Here is a 9,729-nt window from a genome sequence, read left to right on the forward strand (position 1 = left end):
TGTTCTCCATACTGTCAATAGATTATGTACATTTGACTTTTTTTTTAGTTTCTTGTTACAAATAGATATATATATATATATATACAGTACAGGCCAAAAGTTTGGACACACCTTCTCATTCAATGCGTTTTCTTTATTTTCATGACTATTTACATTGTAGATTCTCACTGAAGGCATCAAAACTATGAAAGAACACATGTGGAGTTATGTACTTAACAAAAGGTGAAATAACTGAAAACATGTTTTATATTCTAGTTTCTTCAAAATAGCCACCCTTTGCTCTGATTACTGCTTTGCACACTCTTGGCATTCTCTCCATGAGCTTCAAGAGGTAGTCACCTGAAATGGTTTTCCAACAGTCTTGAAGGAGTTCCCAGAGGTGTTTAGCACTTGTTGGCCCCTTTGCCTTCACTCTGCGGTCCAGCTCACCCCAAACCATCTCGATTGGGTTCAGGTCCGGTGACTGTGGAGGCCAGGTCATCTGCCGCAGCACTCCATCACTCTCCTTCTTGGTCAAATAGCCCTTACACAGCCTGGAGGTGCGTTTGGGGTCATTGTCCTGTTGAAAAATAAATGATCGTCCAACTAAACGCAAACCGGATGGGATGGCATGTCGCTGCAGGATGCTGTGGTAGCCATGCTGGTTCAGTGTGCCTTCAATTTTGAATAAATCCCCAACAGTGTCACCAGCAAAACACCCCCACACCATCACACCTCCTCCTCCATGCTTCACAGTGGGAACCAGGCATGTGGAATCCATCCGTTCACCTTTTCTGCGTCTCACAAAGACACGGCGGTTGGAACCAAAGATCTCAAATCTGGACTCATCAGACCAAAGCACAGATTTCCACTGGTCTAATGTCCATTCCTTGTGTTTCTTGGCCCAAACAAATCTCTTCTGCTTGTTGCCTCTCCTTAGCAGTGGTTTCCTAGCAGCTATTTGACCATGAAGGCCTGATTCGCGCAGTCTCCTCTTAACAGTTGTTCTAGAGATGGATCTGCTGCTAGAACTCTGTGTGGCATTCATCTGGTCTCTGATCTGAGCTGCTGTTAACTTGCAATTTCTGAGGCTGGTGACTCGGATGAACTTATCCTCAGAAGCAGAGGTGACTCTTGGTCTTCCTTTCCTGGGTCGGTCCTCATGTGTGCCAGTTTCGTTGTAGCGCTTGATGGTTTTTGCGACTCCACTTGGGGACACATTTAAAGTTTTTGCAATTTTCCGGACTGACTGACCTTCATTTCTTAAAGTAATGATGGCCACTGGTTTTTCTTTAGTTAGCTGATTGGTTCTTGCCATAATATGAATTTTAACAGTTGTCCAATAGGGCTGTCGGCTGTGTATTAACCTGACTTCTGCACAACACAACTGATGGTCCCAACCCCATTGATAAAGCAAGAAATTCCACTAATTAACCCTGATAAGGCACACCTGTGAAGTGGAAACCATTTCAGGTGACTACCTCTTGAAGCTCATGGAGAGAATGCCAAGAGTGTGCAAAGCAGTAATCAGAGCAAAGGGTGGCTATTTTGAAGAAACTAGAATATAAAACATGTTTTCAGTTATTTCACCTTTTTTTGCTAAGTACATAACTCCACATGTGTTCATTCATAGTTTTGATGCCTTCAGTGAGAATCTACAATGTAAATAGTCATGAAAATAAAGAAAACGCATTGAATGAGAAGGTGTGTCCAAACTTTTGGCCTGTACTGTATATATATATATATATATATATATATATATATATATATATATATATACACACATATATATTTGCTTGTTGAAACAGGCTCCTGGTGACAAGGTTGTTTGGAAGCAGTGCAGGTAACCTTCAACTGATTTACTCTTCAAGAAGCTTCACATTAACCCAACATCAGTGAGGGTAAAGGGTCTCACTGAGAACAGGATCATTTTATATTATCAATTTTTAACCTCATGTTAAGGTTTTATTTTAGTAAATTTAACATCAAGTGAAGAAATGGTGCTGAAGGTAGCTCAGTGTGTTCAGAGGACTGCAGTGGTGCTGGAGGCTCCTCACGTCAGGTTGGTTTTGTGATGCTGGCTTTGTGTGCTTTGGTTGACGTCCACTCTCAGGGGATCCAGGGTGGCCAGAGATCCAGGACGGGTCCTGCCTGGGATACTAAAAACAACTCATGAATGTGGATCCTTCTTTTGGTCTGCTGTCAGTGTCAGTGTCTCCCATTTTTCAGTTATAAATTATGTCTAAATAACTCTGCATTAATCAGTAGCATCACCACAGGTTATTTGAACCCAGAAAACATCTGTAGGCACTATTAAAGGAATGGAACATTATTAAAGATGGCAGCACTATGAAATATTATTAGCATGTCAGCTTATCATCATGTTTTATCACTAATGTTGTGTTTGCAATTTTTTGGAAATAAGCTAATTTGCTTCACTGCCAACAGTTAGATGAGAAGGTACCACTCTCATGTTTGTAGGGTAGCAGCTGGTTAGCTTAGCATAGCATAATTTTCTGTTACAGGGGTTTTAAAGGTTAAAATAAAATGATAAAACACACTCATTGGTGAGCTTTAGATATGCTGTTCGGTAAACCACCAACTGGTTCCACTCTTGACTGTGCAGACCCCAGACAACTCATACCCCTATCCACCAAAACATGGAATCAGTTTGGAATCTGAAAAGCTGGTTCCCAACTGGAGCAAAAAATTGGCTGGATTGCTAGATGGAACCAAGGTTCCAACAGTCCTGAACAGAACCAGTTCAAGAACCAGAGCTAATTGGTGGAAAAGGGGTTTCCATAGGAGTTACTACTGCTGTAACAAGAAAGACTGGGTTCAGCTGTGGCTCAGGAGGTAAAGTGAGTCGTCCACTAATTGGAAGATCCCCGGCTCCTCCAGTGAGTATGAGTGTGTTAAAAGCTGTGCAGAGGGTGCCACCTAGTAGTCTCGGCCACCAGTATGTGAATGTGTGTGTGAATGGGTGAATGTGACTTGAAGGGTTAAAGGCGCTTTAAGTGGCCGGAAGACTAGAAAGGCGCTATACGAGTGCAAGTCCATTTACCAAGTCCATTTGAACACAACCAAGAGAAAGGCACTTACACTGCCAGACACAAAAGCTCCATACGTGGGGTGTTGACAGTCCTGGCAGATGCAAGGACTACCTGGGGCATTGCTGGGACTGCCAGACACAAAGACCAGCCCTCAGGAATTAAGAAAAGAAAACTAAAAAAAGTAAAAGAAAAGTTCATCTCTGAGGATTCTGTTGGCTTTTTCTTTATTTATTTGTGTTTGTTTGTTTGACTGTTACAAAAGTTATACCTTTAACTAAAAGTTCTGTCAGGAAGAGAGTGACTCAGAACACTAAATACTGCAAGCTTTATGCAGACTGGACTCGGTCAAAAGAAAAGTAAGCCTTTATTATGCAGAAGTAGTCTCTCCACACAGACACACATGTCATCATACTCAAAGTCCTTCCACTTTGCCATGTGTTACTGTAATCTTTAATTTTCACCTGAACTTATCGACTTTTCAATAACTTAACCCAATATTGTATTAATAACTAAACTTGTAGCAGTACAGCACATAGAAGACTATGAAATTGACATGTTAATTTACATTGGGATGTAATTTACCAACACAACCTGATGTGAGTAGACTTGAATAGGTCACCATTTCTACTGCTGGTACTGTAGTAACATACTTTAATGCAGTCTCTATTAATACAGTTTTTTTTTTTTTTTGCATATATCATCTTATAGATAAACATGGTCCATTCCTGGGAACACTAGGAATCCAAATTTAAGACAAGATTTACTTTTGTTATGCTATTTCCACACTCTATTAACAACTGCTATTTCAACATTATGGTTTTGTAGTAGAATATGATGCAGAAATTCACCAGTTTGACCAACATAACTCTATTATACAGAGGGGGCGATGTTGCAACATTAGCTGGATGCTATCTGCTGTTCAACAACACAAAAAAGACGAAATGCTCCTAGAGTGATTACCATCATTATGGGTTATTACAAGTCTTAGTCTTAGTCTGCATGTAGCCAGTTTAGTCCTACGTAGGAGCATTCAGATACTTGTGAAGAGCAGAAAATTGCAAAATGACAGGTGGCAGTTATAGAAAATAAATTTGCATCTGCATGTCAGTCTGCATGATGTCACTTGTAAGTGTGTCTGGTGATTACGACTGTTGCATCCATAATGTACATGTGTTCCTTGTTACACAACCACATCTGCAACAGTCGTAATCACCGGACGCACTTACTACTGAAGTCACTGAGACTGACATGCAGATGCAAATTCATTTTCTATAACTGCCACCTGCCATTTTGCAAATTTCTGCTATTCACAAGTATCTGAATGCTCCTATGTAAGACTAAACTGACTACACACATGCACATGTACATTATGGATGCATCACCAGACGCACTTACTACAACAACAACTACTACAGATAGAAAGCTTTAAAAGTTATTACAGTTGACAGCTTTTGGATAAACAATGGATACATTTAAAATCTAAAAAAAACAGCATTCCTTCCGATCTTAAGAATCAGTGATCAGCAGGTGAGCAGCGCAGTCAGGCATACATGCAGTTCCTCATTCATTTACTCATTAATTTTCTTTGCCCATCTGTTCCTTCTCTGGGGCAGGCGGGGCTGGAGTCCATCCCAGCATGCACTGGATGGGAAGCATGACTAGATCAGTAATACTCAACACAGTATAATCTGGAGAAATTGAGAGGGATGTTTTTTTTGTATCTGAACTCATTCGTGGTAACAAACACAACCCTTATTGCATCAGGCAAAACATAATGCTGTTCTCTTCAAATTGAGTGAAGCCTAGTTAATGCAGTCTGATTCTCCATGGACCTGGATGTGCATCCTCAACACGGAAATGAACTAGCACAGCAATGAGAACCTAATTTGGTGTGAAAATGCCAAATCAAAACAGTTTACTCTATTCCACTCAATAGAGCAGCACCAGCGCGTCTCCTGACACCACAAGACTTAGACTGAGGCTCTCACAGAGATGTGTACATGTTGTGATCATTACGATATCATAGCAATGTGAATTATGGGCTTTTTCAAGTGGAAATACTCAAGTAGAGTACCTCAGAGTTGCACATAAGAGCACTTGAATATATGTACTTAATCACTTTACTTTTTTCATCCTACCTGTTTGTATACATAAACTATGTGCGCTCTGTGGCCTTGTTTCTTCGACTATTTTTATCACAATGTTAAAAATCATCAGAATCTATGTGCAGTACAAGTGACTGAAGCACAACAGCACGCTTATTATCATGCACTGTTTCAGTAATTATAATCAGTAAGTCAATGATTGCCTTTCAAAATGACTTCCAAAGTGATTCATTCAATTTACATACATTATACAATTAAAGATATTAATGACAAAAGATTAAATTATATAATTTAAATTAGGTGTGCCAATCAATAACTCTGTTTCATTATTCTGCCTTTGAAAGTTAACTAAATTATTTTTTCATGGATATAAAAACTACCTATATCCATCCATCCATTTTCTAAAAGCTTATCCTCTTGTGGGTCGCGGGGGGGCTGGAGCCTATCCCAGCTGACATCAGGCGAGAGGCAGGGTACACCCTGGACAGGTCGCCAGACTATCACAGGGCTGACACATAGAGACAGACAACCATTCACACTCACATTCACACCTATGGACAATTTAGAGTCACCAATTAACACATCCCCAACCTGCATATCTTTGGACGGTGGGAGGAAGCCGGAGTGCCCGGAGAGAACCCACGCTGACACGGGGAGCAAACTCCGCACAGAAGGGCTCCCGCACCTAGGATCGAACCAGCTGTGAGGCGACAGTGCTAACCACCACACCACCGTGCTGCCAAACTACCTATATGAAGGTATAAAATGATCTTATGCTCATATAGGGTTTTTAAATTCAGCTTTTTTGAAAATCCTGTTTAAATTCCTTTGTTGAGAAGGTTATGTTTTCTGCTTGATCTGTCTGTCAGCAGGACTATGGAGAAAACACAGGCCCGATTTTGATGAAACTTGGTGGAAGGATGTAACAAGTACCAAAGAAGAACTTACATTTTGAAGTGGATCCAAATGGCGAGGCTGATTCACAAATTTATTTTTGCTTTAATTAACTTTGCAAAATACAACATTTGGCTTTGCTTGAGCCCCCCGACTGCCCCTCTAGTTTGATTTGTTGTCATTTTCAGTCTTACAATTTATTTGCCTTCTACTGTATCACTCATAGTGTTATTCCAGTTTGTCTTAAATGCAACGATCTATCTCTTTACTTTAAAGACACAGAGATGGCATTTCACAAAAGAATGAATGGCTTGTCAAGCTTCTTGTTTTAGCACTATGAGGTGTCTTATAATTAAGGCTGCATTAAGTTTTGTCCCCAAGGTGGCAGAAAAATACAAGTACCTCATAAAGTTATTATGGCTTACCTGTTATTATTATTACATTTTGTCTCTTTAGAGTCATGTTTCTGAACACTTGGTAAAATCCAACTTTCAGTGTCTGTTTAGCTGTTTTGGTCTTTACCACCTCCTGAGGGAAATATCTGTCTCTATAGCTGCTAAATGCTCCACTATGTTCACCAGTTAGTCACTAACTTTGTCTTTTTCCACTTGGTGCAGGACAGGTAGCATACAATGGATTTCTTAGAGCTTTTCTGCTGAAACAGCAGCCTTCTGCTGCCAGAAAAGATGTTAATGAGAGCAGTGAGACTAACCTGGGCCTGTGGCCAAGGACGGGGCCCCTTAACCTCCCAAAAATTAATTTTCAAGTTAAAAAAAAAGGAATATGGGACTGATTAACTCAGCTGCATCCACTGCAATGAGTGAAGATTCATTGGGAACATAGAGGGATTTCACTCACCACTGCTGACTGAAGCACCGTGGATGTGAAGCACAACTGTTCCTGATAAGCAAACTTGTCACCCAGGGTGCTGCAGCAGTTACATATGTTTTGTTTTTTTCTGTCATGTTACACCCCACCTCTCCCAGACCCTGTCACACATGATATCTTTTGTTTTATTTATCACAAGAAGTGTGATCTTTCCAGATGGTTTCCTGAAATAAAATTTGCACAGTGTCCTGTAGTCATTTGTCTGCGGGCTTATTGATCTGTTGTGGCAGGAGGGTTTGGGCTTGATACAGACAGCCTCTCTAGCATGAACAAAACATAGTTCCAATCAATGCAGCTTTAACCAACACCAGCACATGGTTTTGTCATGAGTGACGCCTCTGTGCTGTCAATGTAGTTATGCTGCTGACGAAAGTAGATTTGCATTCTTCATTTCTTAACTGCTGTTTTCATACTGTTACACTGACAAAACGTCATGTGGTGCAGTTAAGACTCAATTTTGTTATGACTCAGTGAATGCAAAATTGGACCCAAATACAGACAGTGGAGGCAGAGTGGTAGACTCTAATGACTTGTTGTTAAAGTGAAGTTATACATTTATAGGCTTACAACCAGGTACAGGTGGGTAGACAGGCCGAGAGATAGATTTCAGTGTCTTAAAAGACAAAATAAGCACATGGAAACTGATCTGACAGGAAATGAGCAGTAATGGGCCAGTTAACTGCAAGGCTGACGAGGAAAAGTGGAAACAGTTGAGCAGGTGGATGAGGGAGCCAGGTGACTGGAGCACATAGAAAAGTCTGAGGGCCTCTGACTCTAGGCAGAGAATGTGAATTGACAAGTTTGGAGAGGTGGGGCTTTGGCTGGAAAAAAAAAAGACCCTATAATTATATTGTATATCTTGCAGGGTCATGATGGAACAACTTACTCATATAGTTAAGTGAACATCATCAATTCCTTCCTAAATTCTGTCCAACATTATTTATGAAATAAAAATTAAATGTCAACAGTATTTCCATTATTTCCCATTATCATTTTGAATGCCTGATGAATGCTTGTGAAAAAATTATTTGATTATAATTTGCACGCACATTATTCTCTCTGCATTTGTCAGTACATGCAGCATCCTTCATGAGCGCCATGTTATCATTTGACTTATTACGAAAAATAATGTGTGAAGCTTTAAGAGACGCATTTTACCTTGACTGTATTTCATAACCGATAATTAATTTATTTCATTTAACTTCACTTGTGGAGATTTGTTAAAAATAATAAAAGCAGAGTCTGGTCCTTTATGGCCTCTATTTAAAAGGCCATCAATTTTATTACTTTCTGAATAAAAGTTTTGTGTCACACGGTGCAGTACATCTTCAAGGTCAGTGGAATGACACTAAATGTACCTTTTTATTTTACTGCACTTTTTCATCTCGAAGAGAGAGAGCTGATCTCTCTTTAATACATTTAATGATGCTCTGCATATTTATACTGCAAGTTTTGCAGGACTCAGGGTCATCACTTGTGAAGTCCTATAATACCAGATTCTCTGAATACTTTGTGACTTACAGAACCAGAACAGAACAGCTCTGTGGGTTAAGGGTTGACTCTTATATCATTCCTGTCAGGACAGTGTGGATTTACACTTTGAAAACACATCACACTATAACAATAAAGATGAAGGTCTGTGTACAGTAAATAATATATTGTATAACAGTGCATGGTGACTAGATGGTGGATAGTGGTGAGGATTATGATTATGCTGCCCATGATGAACTCATTGACACTGAAACAACAAGACTCAAGTCTTAACCCTAACTCCAACCCTTAAATTATTGTAGTCTTCATGGGGCTCTGCTAACCCCTACTGGGACTCATGAAAGCACATTTTAAAGTATTTCCATACTACCAGTCCCCGAGAGACCGAGCCCTCCGGAGTGCTCTTTTCAGAGCACTGTATTTGAACCTCACCCAACTAAAGACACCCTTGTTTTTTGTTTTAAAGACATTTTTAGGTGCTCAATTTTCACAGAATAGTTTTAGGAAAGAAACAGCAGCAATATGTTAGTTCTTACACCTGAGATGATCACACTGATCTCATGCCATGGGAAAATACCTTTTCTGGTTGTATAACTAGCAGGTAGCCATCTACTCTAACTGGCTGGTCTAACTGCGGTGCAAAGCAGTGGTGCCTCCAAGGAAGGACCAGGGGGGAATGGTCCCCCCTTGCAGGTGATAATAATTGGAGGCCGACATTATTGTTTTGTTTTTATTGTTTCTAGCAGGAAGTTAGTGGTATTTTGTGAAACTAGACAACCTAAGGCATCCATTGATACCAACCATGTTGGCATAGCTTTTTGGTAGGGGGGCTAAATAATACTCCAAATTTAGGCTATGGAAATTTTGAGGCATGGCCATTTTGTGGGTACCCACAAGTCTCCTACAGACTTGACATAGCTTGTTCCTTGTACATGCTTTGTTCCTTACAATCAGTATAATTCTTTAAATTAAGCTGTATAATTGTCAACCAGCCTATTTGAAGAACAATGAATCACCTAACATGTGTATATATAGATACACAACCTATAAAAACAGGATTGTTGTGAAACTCAAAATGTAAACTGTACTGTAGCCTACCAGTACTAGTCTATGCACATCAGATAACTAGTAATATTAACTGTACTTAACTGTAAAACAAGAAACAAAAGTATGTTGGTGTGTCATTTCTTAACTCCCACATTGAGATAGTTATCAACTAGCTTAAATAGTTTACCACAATGGTGTAATGGAATTCCTCAGAATCAGTTACTGCTTTTGGTTTTGCTGTGCCACCCCAAGATTTTCAGTGACTCCATCTG

The sequence above is a fragment of the Epinephelus fuscoguttatus genome, linkage group LG15 (genome assembly GCF_011397635.1).
Source record: "Epinephelus fuscoguttatus linkage group LG15, E.fuscoguttatus.final_Chr_v1".
NCBI lineage: Eukaryota > Metazoa > Chordata > Actinopteri > Perciformes > Serranidae > Epinephelus > Epinephelus fuscoguttatus.